The sequence below is a fragment of the Chiloscyllium punctatum genome, chromosome 4, assembly GCF_047496795.1.
Source record: "Chiloscyllium punctatum isolate Juve2018m chromosome 4, sChiPun1.3, whole genome shotgun sequence".
In the NCBI taxonomy this organism is placed as follows: Eukaryota; Metazoa; Chordata; class Chondrichthyes; order Orectolobiformes; family Hemiscylliidae; genus Chiloscyllium; species Chiloscyllium punctatum.
This window is the reverse complement of record NC_092742.1, coordinates 43,486,848-43,507,388: the sequence shown is the minus strand read 5'-3', so window position 1 is coordinate 43,507,388 and position 20,541 is coordinate 43,486,848.

Sequence of the window (20,541 nt, the reverse complement as noted above, 5' to 3'; positions counted from 1 at the left end):
AAAACCTTCTACATATGGCTAGCGTTCAATAAATGAAAGCTAGACTGCCACAGAGAATGTGATAAAACACACCAATGAGATGCTGAACCAATGTTTTTGCTGCCTACATCGCCCTAGAGGAGCTCAGCAGAATTTGGCTCAGCTCACGTCAAGGTCTGCAGTTGTTTGCTGTACAATCTGCACAATCCAGCAACACAAGGGAAAGAGAGGAATGAAACAAAAATACACAACCCTTTTTTTTGTCGGCTGTGTAATCAACTCAGCTAACTGTGGTCCTGGTAAATCAAACTCAGTTTCACATTCTCAAACTGACCAAATGCTTTTGTTACTGACTGTTACTGTATCCACGTGGCTACAATGCACAAATTAAAGCTACCAAATAAATAAACTCCACAAACTGAATTGGTTTACTAATTTTAACAAAGCTGGTGTCTTCTGCATTTGGCACGAATTTTACAAAGTCATGAATGAAAAAACAATATTTCAATGTATCTATTATCAAAACCTTAGATCACTTCTGGAAATTGTTTTAATCCAAACTTGTTTGTTTTTCCAAAGAGGACTAATGCAGTCAAAATGACTGCAGATGTAAATTTATTGGCTGTCTGGAGAGAGAGAGGGACCCTGAAATGTCTAACCTGACAAGATATCAAGAAAGTTTCAAATGGCTGGAAATAAAAAGCATTCAATACAAGCTGGACTGTAATCTCCTGTAAATGACCTCAAACAGTGAACATAATGGAAGATAGGACAGAAATCTAGGCAGGAGAAATGTTTAATGTCTTCCCCTTTAAAAATATAAAAGAACAGAGGTTACAAGCTAATTCAAAAGGTGTTGGTGTGTGCTAATGAACTGAGGTGCTTGGGTATGTCGAGGGCTGAGGCATTTGTGCTCGAGCCTGGGTTTGAGCATTGTGAAAATCACAGTCAGAGAAACACTCATTAATCATCCCTGTATTGTAGGTAAAAGATTCCATCGCTCTGAATGCTGGAAGATAAGCAGCCAGCAAGTGAGTCAAAAGGAAGTGATGTAACAATTTCAATTACCCTACAGCGCCCAAGAATCTCAATGTCCCATTATCTACTCTTTACCAATCATTTGTATAGCTTTTAATTTGCTTTATGGGCTCACTAGTCATTTCTAACCTATGTATTTGTGTATTATTTAAATACTTTGAGTGTTTAGTAATTAATACACTCATTACTTTTGTTAATGCAAATTAGTTCCTTTTAAAACACAGATTCATCTGGTCTGGGAGAAAGGCATCCACAATGGAGAGGATCCTTTATAAATCAAGTTGTTGTCTCTGATTGAGGTGACGGATGAATGAAGGAGGAGAGCCAGTTAACCCTTCCTCTCTTGGAGCTTAACTGTTTGAGAGATCTCATCTGGAACTGTAACCGTTTGGAGAACATTGCTGAGGATCTGGTTGTAACTAATTGAATGAATGATGAAGAATGATGATTTATTGTCACTTATAGTCTACAATGAACAATGCAGGAAAATACAGTGAAAATCTTCAACTGTCACCACAATCCTGTCACCACAATCCACCATAATTTTGAATAGCTTAAGAATAAAAAGATACAACTGGAAGAAAATCCATCTTCATTCCATTGCCTCCACCATGAGACCTGAGCCCTGAACCGGCACACCAGCCACACCTGAGCTGCCACCCCTCTGCTGCCGATGCCAGACTCAACAATGTCAGACACCACCTATTCATCATTGGGCCAACCTTGCCAATGGGAGAAAGTGAGGACTGCAGATGCTGGACATCAGAGTCGAGAGTGTAGTGCTGGAAAAGCACAGCAGGTCAGGCAGCCTCCGAAGAGCTCGAAACGTCGATTCTCCTGTTCCTCGGATGCTGCCTGACAGCTGTGCTTTTCCAGCACCACACTCTCAACCTTGCCAATGGGCTGCAGATGCCGAGTCCCTTGCTGGACCCACGCACACCCCACAACCAGGAGACCCCAGCTCCTGGCCTACCACAAGCAAGAGCTATTGTCACCATCATGCTGATAGCTAGGAGCCCCTGACCTTGCTGCCATGCCTGCTCCAGCTTCCCACCCATGATGATTTTAACGTCATCTTCTTCGCTCCTGCGGACAGGAAGAAGATGAGGGAAAAGGGAAATAAGACAAAAAAAAGTAAGGGAAGAAGCAACCAGTCTGGAACAGATGGGCCCAGAAGCCCAAACACTTGCCGGTGCTGCTGTCATGGATCTTAGAAGACTCGTCGCTGCGCTTTCAACCCATGAATGCAACAAAAGAATTAGAGCTGATAAATTGGCACTGTGGAACCAATTTTTGAGAAAAAACTGCAAAAGGCTTTCTTGAGTTTGCATTGCTGTAATATAGAGATGCCTAGCTTCAATTCGAGGACATTCCCAGCAGAAATAGGGGGTGTTACTTTTCAGGATTTAAACATTTTGTCCATTAAACAGTAACACAATTTTGCAAGGCCTTTTGGCAAAATTCTAATCCTGAAAACCTGAAATTTTAAAACGGCAGCCAATGGTTTACAAATGGAAAGTGAAGACAATGAAACTGATACAAAAAATGTGGAGAGGTTAACAGTGGAAAAGTGGAAGTCAGAATTCAAAAAGGAGAAGGAACTGCAAAGGGTGGGTGAAGGGATGGCAGAGAGAAAGAGAGGAGAGATAGAGAAATTGGAATGAGAAGGAAGAGCAAGGAGAGAGGAAAAATAAATTCTGGAAAAATCGCAAGAAAGGGAGCCTATTCTAAGTTGACTTGCACTAAGGGGGAGGAATCCTCCTGCATGCCGTAATGACACTAGCAGCTCAGACCTAAGGGAGAAGTCAACTTTCTTTGTCCATTTAATTCCTAAGCTTCAGGAAGCAGAGCTGAAACTCTTCTTTATCTATTTCAAGTGGGTAGCACAGCAGTTAAAGTGGCCAGGAGAAAGTGAGGACTGCAGATGCTGGAGATCAGAGCTGAAAAATGTGTTGCTGGAAAAGCGCAGCAGGTCAGGCAGCATCCAAGGAGCAGGAGAATCCTGCTTATGCCTGAAACGTCGATTCTCCTGCTCCTGGGATGCTGCCTGACCTGCTGCGCTTTTCCAGCAACACATTTTTCAGTTAAATTGGCCAGTCCAGTATTGGTGTTCATTGCTGCACAGTAGGCTTTTGGGGAAAGATTTACGTTCTCTTGCCTGGATAAAATAATTTGAACAGTTAGGTTTTGACCAGTGGGTATTGGCACTTTAGAAAGAAGCCACTTACAAAAGCTCCATGTGATCATTTTCCTTGGGTTCGAAAATTCCCATAGCTTCCCAACAAGAATACTCTTGGAGGAAGAGAGATTGACTGGGTCAAGGCAGGTAGCCGCAGTGGCTGATGGTTGTAATCTGATCCACAAACCCCTGTTCCAGAGCAGACCATTCCCAATGACCCTGAAATACATGGAAAAGGTAAAAGTGGGGAGAGTGAAAGGAAACCGAGCACCCATGGCTGAGAGGGAAATACTGGGAGGCCCCGTCAGGACAGAAAAGGTGATGCTGAGACCAATTGGACTTGCCTGGTTGTGTCACAGTATCCTGAACTAAGTTTTACAGAATTAAAATCTCTAGCTTTAATAATCATTCTCCTTGTATGACTTGGTTTGTTGAAGTAAAAAGGTAAAAACAATGACTGCAGATGCTGGAAACCAGATTCTGGATTAGTGATGCTGGAAGAGCACAGCAGTTCAGGCAGCATCCAAGTAGCTTCGAAATCGATGTTTCAGGCAAAAGCCCTTCATCAGGAATAAAGGCAGTGAGCCTGAAGCGTGGAGAGATAAGCTAGAGGAGGGTGGGGGTGGGGAGAAAGTAGCATAGAGTACAATGGGTGAGTGGGGGAGGGGATGAAGGTGATAGGTCAGGGAGGAGAGGGTGGAGTGGAAAAGGAGATAGGCAGGTAAGACAAGTCCGGACAAGTCACGGGGACAGTGCTGAGCTGGAAGTTTAGAACTAGGGTGAGGTGGGGGAAGGGGAAATGAGGAAATTGTTGAAGTCCACATTGATGCCCTGGGGTTGAAGTGTTCCGAGGCGGAAGATGAGGCGTTCTTCCTCCAGGCGTCGGGTGGTGAGGGAGCGGTGGTGAAGGAGGCCCAGGACCTCCATCTCCTCGGCAGAGTGGGAGGGGGAGTTGAAATGTTGGGCCACGGGGCGGTGTGGTTGATTGGTGTGGGTGTCCCAGAGATGTTCCCTAAAGCACTCTGCTAGGAGGCGCCCAGTCTCCCCAATGTAGAGGAGACCGCATCGGGTGCAACTGATACAATAAATGATATTAGTGGATGTGCAAGTAAAACTTTGATGGATGTGGAAGTCTCCTTTAGGGCCTTGGATAGAGGTGAGGGAGGAGGTGTGGGCACAGGTTTTACAGTTCCTGTGGTGGCAGGGGAAAGTGCCAGGATTGGAGCATGGGTTGTAGGGGGGGGCGTGGACCTGACCAGGTAGTCACGGAGGGAACGGGCTTTGTGGAAGGCGGAAAGGGGTGGGGAGGGAAATATATCCCTGGTGGTGGGGTCTGTTTGGAGGTGGCAGAAATGTCGGCAGATGATTTGGTTTATGGGAAGGTTTGTAGGGTGGAAGGTGAGCACCAGGGGAGTTCTGTCCTTGTTACGGTTGGAGGGGTGGGGTCTGAGGCGGAGGTGTGGGATGTAGACGAGATACGTTGGAGGGCATCTTTAACCACGTGGGAAGGGAAATTGCGGTCTCTAAAGAAGAAGGCCATCTGGTGTGTTCTGTGGTGGAACTGGTCCTCCTGGGAGCAGATCTGGCGGAGGTGGAGGAATTGGGAATACGGGATGGCATTTTTGCAAGAGGTAGGGTGGGAAGAGGTGTAATCCAGGTAGCTGTGGGAGTCGGTGGGCTTGTAAAAAATGTCAGTGTCAAGTTGGTCGTCATTAATGGAGATGGAGAGGTCCAGGAAGGGGAGGGAGGTGTCAGAGATGGTCCATGTGAATTTAAGGTCAGGGTGGAATGTGTTGGTGAAGTTGATGAATTGCTCAACCTCCTCGCAGGAGCACGAGGTGGTGCCAATGCAGTCATCAATGTAGCGGAGGAAGAGGTGGGGAGTGGTGCCGGTGTAATTACGGAAGATCAACTGCTCTACGTAGCCAACAAAGAGACAGGCATAGCTGGGGCCCATACGTGTGCCCATGGCTACCCCTTTGGTCTGGAGGAAGTGGGAGGATTCAAAGGAGAAATTGTTAATGGTGAGGACCAGTTCGGCCAAACGAATGAGAGTGTCGGTGGAAGGGTACTGTTGGGGACGTCTGGAGAGGAAAAAAATGGAGGCCTTGGAGGCCCTGGTCATTGCGGATGGAGGTGTAGAGGGATTGGATATCCATGGTGAAGATAAGGCGTTTGTTGAAGTGAATTTCAGAATTTTGCATGATAAGTCAAGAGTATGGCCTCTGGGTGGCTGCTTTGGCACCATGACCATCTCACCATGCTACAACAATAAAGGCTGATTTCAGACAAATGAAGACTGAGGAAGTCTCTATTTTTCCACTGAACTGAGGAGATTCTAACTCTCTGGTTGTGTTTTTTCTCTCTTCTAAATCCCCACACTACCGCCAAACAGCGGTGCTTATTTTTCCCCAGCACCCATGTCATTCATATGTCGGTGTAGGACACAGTGAAAAAAACAGCAAGTGCAGAAAACTTCATTCATATTCCACCATCAGGAAGAAAGGAAACACCCGATTGGCCAGTGACAAGCAGTACCCTGAAGAAAATCTCTTTACTAAGACAAGAGAATCCTTAAGCATGTTGATCTGTTAAACCCAGAGTTGTGATAGGAGAAGGTAAAAAATGAAACTCTGAAGTGCAGAAGTGAAAAAACTGGATCAGGTATAGTTACTTTACACAAAGGATAATTGGGATGACCTATTCGAGGGTACAACTGAAGTTTAATCATTAGCATTTTATAGATGGAATTAATTACATGATAAGTCTTCATCTATGTGACATGTGTGAGAGATACTAATAACATACAAGTCATATAGTCTGTTTTCAAATGTAGGGTTAATCAATCTGGTAGTTTTCCAGTGCTGTATAGTTCTATTGTTAATCTGCTGAAAATGTCATACCACTTGCCTGCTACACTGATGCAATTTGACAGTTGTAAAATTGAACATTTAACTTAGCTGCTATCTTATAAAAGATTCAACCAAAATAGTATTAAAGATTTAAGTTTCAGTCAACAACACCAAGAGTTTGGAACCAGCTGTGTCATTACCTCAAAAGTTGTTGTCACTGCAGCAAAGCTAATGTTCAACAATATGTAAAGGAGTGTTTCTTCTTCTTTTTGTTTCTTTAAAACCTTTGGACAGCTAGGAGAAAAACTAGGTTTACTAGGACAGCAGCATAAATTCACAACAAGGAATTCAGGACCTATTGTGAGTTCTGTTTATTAAATGTGGGTTCCTGCAATGTGCTAATACTCAGGAGCTAAGAGGTTGTTTACAAATGAAGTTGATTGGTTCTTTGCTAAATGAGCAGGTTGAAACTGGAAACAAGTTACACATACAGAGAGAGAGAAAGCGAGTTACAGAAACATATGCCATTGTTCTCCCTAGAAGTTGTCTGCACTCTGTAGTTTGTTTTAAAAAAACTCAATTTAAACTTGAACAAAACCAGTTAATTCTGCTGCAGCAGTTGCTATGAGGTCTGATTTTTGAATGGATAAATCAGGGATATTTTTCAAGTGAGTCAGTAACCCTACTTTTTACAAACCTGTGCAAACTTCCAGAGAAAGAGAACTGACCAGTAAGAGCTTGGTTAGCTTTCAACACCAGAATCATGAAGGGAATGCCATTGCCCTGGGGTGGGGTGTATGTGTGTGGGTGCATATGCATATGTGTAGCTATCAAGTAATTATTTATAATAAATAATAGTTCCAATTTAGTACAGAAATCTGGTCCATGCTTTTTATCAGCCTTGATCAGAAAATCAAGTAAATTGGTCTCCTGTACTTTGACAATAACCTTTAGCATTTGGTATGACTCCGGGAATAGCTGGCCTTGATTTACAGTGTGCTGCTCCGGTGCGTCATAACAGTTATTTCACAGAATATATTTTATTGTATGTTATTAAGTGAGTTCATTGAAATTCACGTAAACCAAGACAAACTAGGAAAATTCACTTTATTTTGAAGTCTTGAAACTTTATTTTGTAAGAATAACTCAAACATTGGTAAGGATCATACAATGTGGCTACAAGGGATAGATATCTTTTTCATCATTTCTATATCGTTGCCGATCTCAAAAGTTTTATTGATTTACAAAAGCAAATTAACTGTGTTGAGTAAAAGTAAGAGCCTTTTACTTGAATGTAAAGTGGATTAGAATGCAAATCCTATCTAATTTCTCAACTCTAACATTTCAAATAATCCCTGCCAATCAATCAAATTCAATTCCGTTCAAGCCATTTACACAGCTGGTGATTTTTGTTTTAGTCCTGACATTATTATAATAAATTGAACAGGAAGGAAGCATGGAAATTTAAGTTCTAACATCAATAGTCACCTTCTGGCTACCATTCACATTATTGAATTCAGTTCCAATACTTTAACAAGAACAAATGAAACCTAACATATCTCACTGACACCAGCACTCAATCTTTGAGATTAAAAACATGAATCACTAAAAGTAATCTAGCTGAGTAACCAATGAATATTAAAATGTAAGTTGTGTTTTGTTTTGGAAAGCACAATTCCTTTTATTGCACAGTACAGGAGAGCCTAATACAAGAGACAAGGATCAATTTAAAACAAGAATGAGATCAAAGAACAATTCAAAGATTCTTGTTGGTAATTTTTATGGAAAAAATGTGATTTTGCTGAAAAAATAATGACAGTAAAAAGAAAAGCAGATTGTCGGTTATAGGAATCTGAATCTGAAATAAAATCTTTGCCCATTGATTTGGGTGGATGCTGTTTCCATCTGTTCAGCGCAGCGGAGTAAATTGGTTAGCTCATTGTAGGTCTAGGGCAAATAAGTGACCTTGGTAGGTTTAACTGCCCATCTGTCTGATTTTTGTCATGTCGGCACAGTTTAAACCAGACAGTTAAAATCCTGTAAGGCTTCACAGCATGAGGAACAACTTGATTATAAACTGGACAAAACTACAAAATAAACATAGCAAGACTTAATGTGTTAATTTTTATTTTAACTCATTGGGATATGAGCATCACTAGCTGGGCCAGGATTTATTGCCTGTCCCTAGTTTCCCTTAAGAAAGTACTGTACACAAATCTAAATACATTAGGAAGGATGTTCCAGGATTTTAACCCAGCAACAGTGATTTCCAAATCAGGATTGTGAATGGCTTTGGGGGAAGATTGTAAGTGGTGTTGTAAATATGAAAAATAATGGTGTGTTAACAAAACACTCTTACTGATATGCAAATTGTGCAGCACATTAAGAGGATTAAGAAATATAGTATGACACAATCTTCAGAATCTATTGGTCAATTTACAGACACAAACGGCTACCCACCCTTCATGTGCCCAGTACTTAAAAGAGCTTGGTAGATCTGCAATCATCCATTAACCTCACCACAGGAAACTAAGCCTAGAGTTTAATAGTGGAAACATTTCACCTTTTTAAACCATTAGTGCTATGGCAATGTCAAATTTAGCCCATAAAAGGAAACAATGTACATTGCTTAGACTCATTCCCATATGTAGTCAATCATTTTTCAGGCTTTTAAAAATGTCAAATTTTATTTATATTTTCTTACCTTTCCTATCTTTCTCTTACCTCTTAGTCTAACTTCTTATTTATTCTATATACTCTACACCTGATTTTACTTTAGATCTCTCCCACCTCCCCACATTTCTGTCGCTGTTCCTTCTTTATTAGATTTCATTGGTTCCATCACTCATGAAGGCAAGATGCACAATGCCCTTATACTTGCACTACTGAATTGTTTTGAGCTGAACAGCATACCAAACTAACCTTGTGATTACTTGTTCTAGCAAGATCCAGCTCAGTCTATTTAGGTGGAGTAGAAAGGTTACGGGGTGGGGGGTGACAACATTAATTAGAAAAGAAATATATTAAGAGATGACAGGATAACAGTCGAGCTTATACTCTGTCTTTATTAAATTGACTGTAAGATAGATGTATACAATGTATACATCTAGTAGGAGTGACATGATTATGGGAATCCAGGAAGCACATTAATACAATGATGCATTTCTATCCCAAACATCCCACTTTTATACAAAAGGAACAACAAAATAATTGTATTTATACAATAGTTAATGATTATGCAAACAACATTCCTGAGCTGTTTGTAATTCTTATTATTGCATGCATGCATTGCCCACATGGTCTTTAAATTGCACTGGTCACTAAATGGTATCGATGCGTGTTGTCATAGAGTCATAGAGCATGGAAACAGACCCTTCGGTCCAACCTGTCCACGCCGACCAGATATCCCAACCCAATCTAGTCCCACCTGCCAGCACCCAGCCCGTATCCCTCCAAACCCTTCCTATTCAGATACCCATCCAAATGCCTATTAAATGTTGCAATTGTACCAGCCTCCACCACATCCTCTGGCAGCTCATTCCATACATGTACCACCCTCTGCGTGAAAAAGTTGCCCCTTAGGTCCCTTTTATATCTTTCCCCTCTCACCCTAAACCTATGCCCTCTAGTTCTGGACTCCCTGATCCCAGGTAAAAGACTTTGTCTATTCATCCTATCTATGCCCCTCATAATTTTGTAAACCTCTATAAGGTCACCCCTCAGCCTCCGACGCTCTAGGGAAAACAGCCCCAGCCTGTTCAGCCTCTCTCTCTATAGCTCAAATCCTCCAACCCTGGCAACATCCTTGTAAATCTTTTCTGAACCCTTTCAAGTTTCACAACATCTTTCCAATAGGAAGGAGACCAGAATTGCATGCAATATTCCAATAGTGGCCTAACCAATGTCCTGTACAGCCGCAACATGACTTCCCAACTCCTGTACTCAGTACTCTGACCAATAAAGGAAAGCATACCAAACGCCTTCTTCACTATCCTATCTACCTGAAACACCACTTTCAAGGATTCCAAGGCCTCTTTGTTCAGCAACAGTCCCTAGGATCTTACCATTAAGTGTATAAGTCCTGCTAAGATTTGCTTTCCCAAAATGCAGCACCCAGCATTTATCTGAATTAAACTCCATCTGCCACTTCTCAGCCCATTGGACCATCTGGGAGAAAGTGAGGACTGTAGATGCTGGAGATCAGAGCTGAAAAATGTGTTGCTGGAAAAGCGCAGCAGGTCAGGCAGCATCCAAGGAGCAGGAGAATCGACGTTTCGGGCATAAGCCCTTCTTCAGGAAGCTTGAAGAAGGGCTTATGCCTGAAACGTCGATTCTCCTGCTCCTTGGATGCTGCCTGACCTGCTGCGCTTTTCCAGCAACACATTTTTCACCATTGGCCCATCTGGTCCAGATCCTGTTGTAATCTGAGGTAACCCTCTTCGCTGTCCACTACACCTCCAATTTTGGTGTCATCTGCAAACTTACTAACTGTACCTCTTATGCTCGCATCCAAACCATTTATGTAAATGACAAAAAGTAGAGGGCCCAGCATCGATCCTTGTGGCACTCCACTGGTCACAGGCCTCCAGTCTGAAAAACAACCCTCCACAACCACCCTCTGTCTTCTACCTTTGAGTCAGTTCTGTATCCAAATGGCTAGTTCTCCCTTTATTCCATGAGATCTAACCTTGCTAATTAGTCTCCCATGGTGAACCTTGTCGAACGCCTTACTGAAGTCTATATAGATCACATCTACTGCTCTGCCCTCATCAATCTTCTTTGCTCCTTGTTCAAAAAACTCAATCAAGTTTGTGAGACATGATTTCCCACACACAAAGCCATGTTGACTATCCCTAATCAGTCCTTGCCTTTCCAAATACATGTACATCCTGTCCCTCAGGATTCCCTCCAACAACTTGCCCACCACTGAGGTCAGGCTCACCGGTCAATAGTTCCCTGGCTTGTCTTTACCGCCCTTCTTAAACAGTGGCACCACGTTTGCCAACCTCCAGTCTTCCGGCACCTCACCTGTGACAATCGATCATACAAATATCTCAGCAAGAGGCCCAGCAATCACTTCTCTAGCTTCCCACAGAGTTCTCGAGTACACCTGATCAGGTGCTGGGGATTTATCCACTTTTAACCATTTCAAGACATTCAGTATTTCCTCCTCCGTAATATGGACATTTTGCAAGATGTCACCATCTATTTCCCTACAGTCTATATCTTCCATATCCTTTTCCACAGTAAATACTGATGCAAAATATTCATTTCGTATCTCCCCCATTTACTGTGGCTCCACACAAAGACCGGCTTGCTGATCTTTGAGGGGCCCTATTCTCTCCCTAGTTACCCTTTTGTCCTTAATATATTAGTAAAACCCTTTGGATTCTCCATAATTCTATTTGCCAATGCTATCTCATGTCCCCTTTTTGCCCTCCTGATTCCCCTCTTAAGTATACTCCTACTTCCTTTATACTCTTCTAAGGATTCATTCGATCTATCCTGTCTATACCTGACATATGCTTCTTCTTTCTCTTAACCAAACCCTCAATTTCTTTAGTCATCCAGCATTCCCTATACCTACCAGCCTTCCCTTTCACCCTGACAGGAATATACTCTCTCTGGATTCTCGTTATCTCGTTTCTGAAGGCTTCCCATTTTCCAGCCGTCCCTTTACCTGCAAACATCTGCCTTCAATCAGCTTTCGAAAGTTCTTCCCTAATACCATCAAAATTGGCCTTTCTCCAATTTAGAACTTCAACTTTTAGATCTGGTCTATCCTTTTCCATCACGATTTTAAAACAAATAGAATTATGGTTGCTGGCCCCAAAGTGCTCCCCCACTGACACCTCAGTCACCTGCCCTGCCTTATTTCCCAAGAGTAGGTCAAGTTTTGCACCTTCTCTAGTAGATACATCTACATACTGAATCAGAAAATTGTCTTGTACGCACTTAAGAAATTCCTCTCCATCTGAACCTTTCACACTATGGCAGTCCCAGTCGATGTTTGGAAAGTTAAAATCCCCTACCATAACTACCCTATTATTCTTACAGACTGTTCATGTGGGTGATGTTCTTTCTCTGGTGAATGTTAAAAGCTACAGGGAAAGAATATTATCCACAGCTCTGGATATTCATGTGTTCTTCGTTTAGTAGTTGTACAGTTCATCACCCCACAATCTCAGCTCCGCTCTGGCACTAAGTTACAATAAAACAGGACAGCAGTCTAGCTTCTGCTGTGTCTTTATTGAACTGGCTGTAAGATGGATGCCTACAGTGAGTGCCTCATGGTAGATGTGACATGACAATAGCAAGCCTGAAGGCACATTAGTACAATATCTCAGGTAAAAATACATGTTGTGGATAGGGCTTATGAAGGCAAGGAACAGATGTGGAAAAAATAGTGGAAATTTATTTGAACCCATTTGGAAGCTTCAAATTGGCACCACTCAAGCAACATACACCGTGAAAGGGAGAGCCAAGGGTGACCTGAAATTGGACCTTGTGTGAGCTTCCAATACTTGCATTCAAATGATGTTGGAGCACTTTCTCTGCTGGTAACAAGTAGAAATGGGATTTCCACCCTTAACACCCTGTTCAGTAAGAGCAGATTCTAAACCAATGATGGTCCTGTGAGACAAGTAGAACATTTTTATTCTGGGGGCCGAGAGGAACACTCCTGTTCCAGAAAAAAATGTTGAACTGCTTTTAATGTGGTGTTCTTTCCCCATTTGTGAAAAGTTCTCAGACTGACACTCCTGCATTGACATCACAAGACTGCCAGCCTTGTAGCCTCTAGATTACCCAATCTTCATGGACTCACCGCCTGAAGCTTGTTTTTGGAAGTCTGATTTGAGCAGGTATTTGGATGTGGGATGTAAATGAGGGTCAGCCATTAAAATGAGATGGCTCCCATGGTCTGGGAGACAAAATTCTCCCTTTTCTTTCCTCTTTGCAATGGAAGCAATGATGGATGGGAGTAGGGGTGGGAGATGTTATGGCAGAAACCACAAGGAGAGACAACAACAAAGAGCTGCAGTGTGGTTGGATCAATAACCTCAAAGAGAGCTGCATTGCTGCTGAAGAGTAGGGAGGAGTGTTCAGAGAACCTCCTTCCTCCATTCCTGAGTCAGGCAATGCCGAGGTGAGGAAGATGCCCTTAGCTGATTTGGATGGCAAGATAATCTGGTTCACGTGGTCAAGGAGAGCTAATGATAGCAATGCTACAATGTGTTGGCTCGCAAACTTGTTTCTTAGAACGAAGAACAAAGAACAAAGAAAATTCACTGTCCAGGAACAGGCCCTTCAGCCCTCCAAGCCTGAGCCAATCCAAATCTATTGTCTAAACCTGTCCCCTACCTCCTAAGCATCTGTATCTCTCTGCTCCCCACCTACTCGTGCATCTGTCCAGACGCATCTTAAATGAATCTACCGTGCCTGCCTCTACCATCTCTGCTGGCAACGCCTTCCAGATGCCCATCAACTTCTGTGTAAAGTACTTGCCGCGTGTATCCCCCTTAAACTTTCCACCTCTCACCTTGAAAGCATGACGTCTTATTATTGAATCCTTCGCCCTGGGAAAAAGCTTGTCTCTATCCACCCTGTCTATACCCCCTTCATGATTTATAAACCTCAATCAGGTCCCACCTCAATCTTTTTTCTAATGAAAACAAACCTAACCTACTCAACCTCTCTTCATAGCTAGCACCTTCCATACAAGGCAAGGTTTCTTTACTGCACTTTAAATCCAGTAATATCCCTAAACCCATTTTATGAAGAACAAGAAAACTAGATAAAAAGAGAAATGTTTGGGAACTATTGCTCCTGGTGAATGCAAGACGTCCCTGTCCCTACTGCTCAGTAACCAAGTCTGCAACACGACTGATCTGATACCAGAGGTTAAATTATTGATGATTTTCTCCCGCGTCTGTAGTGTCGGGCAACAGTCATCCGCTAGAAGAAGTTCATTTGTTTAGGTAAATTATTTCATGATGTATTTATGGGTTTGATGCCAGGAGATAAAGGATCCCAGTGCTGAAACTCTCATGAATTTCATGTCTTTAATCCTGTATTACATTTATCTCTGCATGCCATTCCAATTTAAATACCATACTTCGCTACTGGAATGAAAACCAATCTAAAATGTCATTGACTGGCTAAGTTTTATCTTTCTTTTACAAGTAGCAGGGAGGGTGTTATTTATGAATACCAAGATTTCAAAATGGAGATGAAGCTGTGATTTTAATAAGGCTGTAGCTGCGTATCAGATGTGGTTTATGCAGATCTCTATTGTTTTCATGTTTGTTCATTTTGAGCTTTCCAGTAATGTCTATTTATTGTATGGTCTTTGTCCGATGGCCATTTAACATTCCAACTGAGTGTCTTTGTCTCCTGCTTGTTTTGTTTCAGGTTAGTTGATTTGCACAGGAGCATCTCTGACCTACAAGTGTGTCACCAATACTGTTCTCTCTGGAACCGGGAGGTAGTGTCATCCTTGCACAAAACCAAATCACACACCCACATTTCTCAGACCCAAACAAATACAAAGACCAGTCAGAAATGATCAATGCTTTGATATGCTTTTTCAAGCTCTGCCAGGTAACGCTTATTTGATTAGTTTTAAATAGAGATGGCATATATCATTATCATTTCATCTGCTACATGCTGAATATTTAGCTCATTATTCCTGCAATGATCCCAGTGGACTCACTGGTGTCTGTAATAGAAAGACCCCCAGGATCTCTAAGACTATCATTAACATTCAGTGGGGTCATTTAGCTAAGCTGGCTTGCAATGCAGAGTGATACCAAAAGTATGGGTTCAATTCCTGTACCAGTTGAGATTGTAATAAAGACCCCACCTCCTCAGGTAGAGCTCATTATTGGTCATCTCTCTCAAATGAGAGAGCAGACTCTGAGATTATGCCGAATGTCAATTCTTTTCTCAATGATGTAAGATAGGTACAATCTTTTCAAAGGAAATTACGAAAATTAGGTCAGCTAGGTTGGCAGCTATCCCAGGGTTCCACTGGAAATTAATTAGTAACCAGGGCAACAGTTGTGACTTGAGAGTCAATTTGCAACTTACTGTGAGATATTGCAATCAAAGTCCAACCTATCAATCCAGTTAATGTGCCTGCAGTGCGGTCTGTTGAAAGTTCGACTTGGCTCAGAATTTACATTCTGGGGTCAAAGGTCAAACTCGTAGTCAGAGGAGGTACATGAAAGAAAAGCTCAATATTAACAGAAGTCAGAAAAGATGTAGGAACGCCTTCAGGGTGGTGTATCAAGAAAAGCTTCATTAAATAATTCTGCGCTGACTCCTAGATAGGTTGATTCCCTGCAGCAACCAGCGAACAGGAATTTAGCAACAGGTAGCTGCAAACCTTTACGTCAGCTTTGGAGGAGATCGGTTGGGTGTGAACAGTCAATTCAGTTTCGGAAGCCGACTTGCTAAAGAAAATACTTCCAAGTTTTAAATTAAAGATTTGAATGATTGCCGCAGTTAAATTTGTTTAAGCTTGACAAATCAGTATAGTGTGATCAATGCAAATTCATTTGACAATAGACAATAGACAACAGACAATAGGTGCAGGAGTAGGCCATTCTGCCCTTCGAGCCTGCACCACCATTCAATATGATCATGGCTGATCATCCTTAATCAGTATCCTGTTCCTGCCTTATCTCCATAACCCTTGATTCCACTATCCTTGAGAGCTCTATCCAACTCTTTCGTAAATGAATCCAGAGACTGGGCCTCCACTGCCCTCTGGGGCAGAGCATTCCACACAGCCACCACTCTCTGGGTGAAGAGGTTTCTCCTCATCTCTGTCCTAAATGGTCTACCCCGTATTTTTAAGCTGTGTCCTCTGGTTCGGCACTCACCCATCAGCGGAAACATGTTTCCTGCCTCCAGAGTGTCCAATCCTTTAATAATCTTATATGTCTCAATCAGATTCCCTCTCAGTCTTCTAAAGTCAAGGGTATACAAGCCCAGTCGCTCCAGTCTTTCAGCGTAAGATAGTCCCGCCATTCCAGGAATTGACCTCGTGAACCTACGCTGCACTCCCTCAATAGCCAGAATGTCTTTCCTCAAATTTGGAGACCAGAACTGCACACAATTCTCCAGGTGTGGTCTTACCTGGGCCCTGTACAGCTGCAGAAGAACCTCTTTGTTTCTATACTCAATCCCTCTTGTTATGAAGGCCAGCATGCTATTAGCCTTCTTCACTACCTGCTGTACCTGCATGCTTATCTTCATTGACTGGTGTACAAGAACACCCAGATCTCTTTGTACTGCCCCTTTACCTAAATTGATTTCATTTAGGTAGTAATCTGCCTTCCTGTTCTTGCCACCAAAGTGGATAACCATACATTTATCCACATTAAACTGCATCTGCCATGCATCTGATCACTCACCTAACCTGTCCAGGTCACCCTGTAATCTCCTAACATCCTCCTCACATTTCGCCCGCCACCCAGCTTAGTATCATCAGCAAATTTGCTAATGTTATTACTAATACCATCTTCTATATCATTAACATAAATTGTAAAAAGCTGTGGTCCCAGCACTGATCCCTGCGGTACCCCACTATTCACTGCCTGCCATTCTGAAATGGAGCTGTTTATCACTACCCTTTGTTTCCTGTCAGCCAACCAACTTTCAATTCAAGTTAGTACTTTGCCTCCAATACCATGCGCCCTAATTTTGCTCACTAAAAGTCACTGAAGTCAATCCACAGATCAAATGGCATATTGTCTGACAATAACATAGTTTGTTTTGAACAAGTTAACTTTGTTACCAAACATAATTAAGTATATCATAGTGTAAAAGATTTTTGTGGATGGGGAGTGGATTTGCAGTAATTTGTGATAAACGCCAATGTACAATTTGAATTGAAAATCTATTTTGCTCAACTTCTTCAGTCACTTCCTTATATTTCGGTTAACACCTAAACAATTACAACAAAATGATAGACACAATAAGATCACTCTTGGAAATTAGTCAAGTGGGTGTGCAGTTGGTGGCATAAGATTAATGATCAAGCGAAATTGTTCCCAAACCGTAAAAAGGATTAGCTGCATTTCAAGTTTTATGGTGTGTCTTCAAATCAAAAGCATTCTTCACAGTGAGGTTACAAACCTATATCAATTGAGATGCATGAGAGGCTGTGGAAAAAATAACCATGAATGCTGGCTGATATTTGTTATTGGCTGATAATGTTCAAATGGTCAACATAAATTGGTCTGTTGCTGGTTCAAAGCGTTTGAATAGTGCCAGAATCAGGATTAGCAGAATTAAAATGCCTGTGCACAATCACTGCAGAGAAATTGTTTGTGTTCCTTTTGTTTATAAAAGAAAGAAACGTGTCTAACCAAACATCTCAGAGAGGAAAATGAAATGTGAGATTTCCTTTGTCAAAATCACGTAGCATTTAATCAGCTTGCATAAAAGAACATAAAAGAAGTCAGGGATCAAGGAAATGGTTAGAAGCTACGATGAATTCTGAGGATGAAATTAATTAATCCAGCTTGGCTATACTTTTGCATGCAAATCAAAATTCGCACAATGATTTTTAACACAGGCATTTTAAAATTATTTCTTTAAGCCTCTCATTCTGGCTTTTTGAAATGTTTATGAATCCATCTCAAAATAAGTAGCTTTTGAAGGTTTTATTTCCATTCAAGGCACTATATTAAAATCTTTCTGAAAAAGTCAGAGTAAATTGGATGAAGATTTAATATTTCCTGAACCACCTCAGATGATAAAAGATGTTGATTACTGTCATTTTACAGAAAATATTTGTCTGTGTGGAGTTTGCATATTCTCCCTGTGTCTGTGTGGATTTCCTCCGGGTGCTCCGGTTTCCTCCTACAGTCCAAAGATGTGCAAGTCAGGTGAATTGGCCATGCTAAATTGCCCATAGTATTAGGTGCATTAGTCAGAGGGAAATGGGTCTGGGTAGGTTTCTTTATGGGCAGCACGGTGGCTCAGTGGTTAGCACTGCTGCCTCACAGCACCTGGGTCCCAGGTTTGGTTCCAGCCTCGGGCGACTGTCTGTGTGGAGTTTGCATATTCTCCGTGTCTGTGTGGGTTTCCTCCTACAGTTCAAAGATGTGCAAGTAAGATGAATTGGCCATGCTAAATTGCCCATAGTTTTAGGTGCATTCGTCAGAGGGAAATGGGTCTGGGTAGGTTTCTTTTGTGGGTGGCACGGTGGCACAGTGGTTAGCACTGCTGCCTCACAGTGCCAGAGACCCGGGTTCAATTCCCCCCTCAGGCGACTCTCTGTGTGGAGTTTGCACATTCTCCCCGTGTCTGCGTGGGTTTCCTCCAGGTGCTCCGGTTTCCTCCCACAGTCCAAAAATGTGCAGGTTAGGTGAATTGGCCATGCTAAATTGCCCATAGTGTTAGATGTAGGGGAATGGGTCTGGGTGGGTTACACTTCGGCAGGTCGGTGTGGACTTGTTGGGCCGAAGGGCCTGTTTCCACACTGTAAATAATCTAATCTATTGAAGGAAAAATAGTGCAATTGCCACCTCGACAGGATTTTGGATTTGGCTAACATCTGAAACGGCTACCCAAAATCTAAAATTATACAAGACACTGCTTGATCCATTTTAGTGTCATTAGGGGAGTCAACAATCAATTATATTTTTACTGTAAAAATATCTAAAAGGGAACTAAATGTAACATCTCCAAGCTTGCTGTTGACACAAAGCAGTGTGGGAGGCGCAGGAATGCTACGGTGTGAGTTTGGACAAGTTGAGTGAGCAGGAAGGTGCATTGCAGATTTGTTTTATTTATTCACAGGATGTGGGCCTAAGGACACCAGTTTCCTCCCTTAAAGGACATGAGTGAACCAGATGGGCTTGTCTTTTTCTTCCCCTGACAATCAACAACAGTTTCATGATCATCATTATACCCTTTTAATTCCAGATTTTGTATTGAATTCAAATTCTTCTGTCTGCCATGGTGGGATCCAACCCAGGTCGCCAGATCTCCAGATTAACAGTCTAGTGATAATACCACTATGTTAACATTTTCTCCCATGATGTCTAATGTGGGGAAATGGGAGATTATTTACTTTTGTAGCAAAAGTTGAAAGGCACATAATTATTTGAATGGACTTAGATTGGGAAAGAGGGAATAGCAATGAGACCTGAGTGTCCTTATACTTATCCAGCCACTGAAAGTATCCATGTTGGTACAGCAGAACATGAAGAAGGCAAATGTTATACTGGCCTGCAGAGAGAGGATTTGGGTACAGAAGCAGCAGCGCCTTGCTGCAAATGATGTGGAAGTGCTATTGTTGGACTAGGGTGGACAAAGTCAAAAATCACACACCAGGTTATAGTCCAACAGGTTTATTTGGAATTATGAGCTTTCAGAGCGCTGCTCCTTCATCAAGTAGCCAGTGGGGCAGGATCATAGGACACAGAATTTATAGTAAAAGGTCAAAATGTCGTACAACTAATGCAGTGGATGAAGGTAATGCAGTTGATCTGGTGTATATGGACTTCAGTAAGGTGTTTGTTAAGGTTCCACACGGTAGGCTATTGCACAAAATACAGAGTTTCAGGATTGAAAGTGACTTTGTGGTTTGGATTAGAAATTGGCTAGCTGAAAGAAGACAGAGGGTGGTGTTTCATGGGAAATGTTCATCCTGGAGCTCAGTTACCCGTGGTGTGACGCAAGGATCTGTTTTTGGGGCCACTGCTGTTTGTCATTTTTATAAATGATCTGAATGTGGGTGTAGAAGAATGGGTTCGTAAATTTGCAGATGACACTAAGGTAGGCAGAGTTGTGGATAGTGCCGAATGATGTTGTGGGTTGCAAAGGGACATAGATAAGCTGCAGAGCTGGGCTGAGAAGTGGCAAATGGAGTTTAATGTGGAAAACTGTGAGGTAATTCACTTCGGAAGAAGTAACTGGAATGCAGAGTACTGGACTAATGGTAAAATTCTTGGCAGTGGAGGTGAATAGAGAGATCATGGTGTCCAGGTGCATAAATCCCTTAAAGTTGCCACCCAGGTTGATTGAGTTGTTAAGAAGGAATGTGATGTGTTGGCATTTATTGGTAGGGGAATTGAGTTTCAGAGCCACGAGGTCACACTTCAGCTGTAGAAGACACTGGTAAGGCCGCACCTGGAACATTGTGTACAATTCTGTTCACCGCAATATAGGAAGGATGTGGAAGTTATTGGAAAGGGTTCAGAGGAGATTTACTAGGATGTTGCCTGGTATGGAAGGAAGGTTGTATGAGGAAAATCTAAGGGAACTGAGGCTGTTTTCATTGGAGAGAAGCAGGTTGAGAGGTGACTTAATCAAGACATATAAAATAATCAGAGAGTTAGATAGGGTGGACAGTAGCCTTTTTCCTCGGATGGTGAAGGCTAACATGAGGGGACATAGCTTTAAATTGAGGGATGATAGATTTAGGACAGATATCAGGGTATTTTCTTTACTCAGAGAATATTAGGGACATGG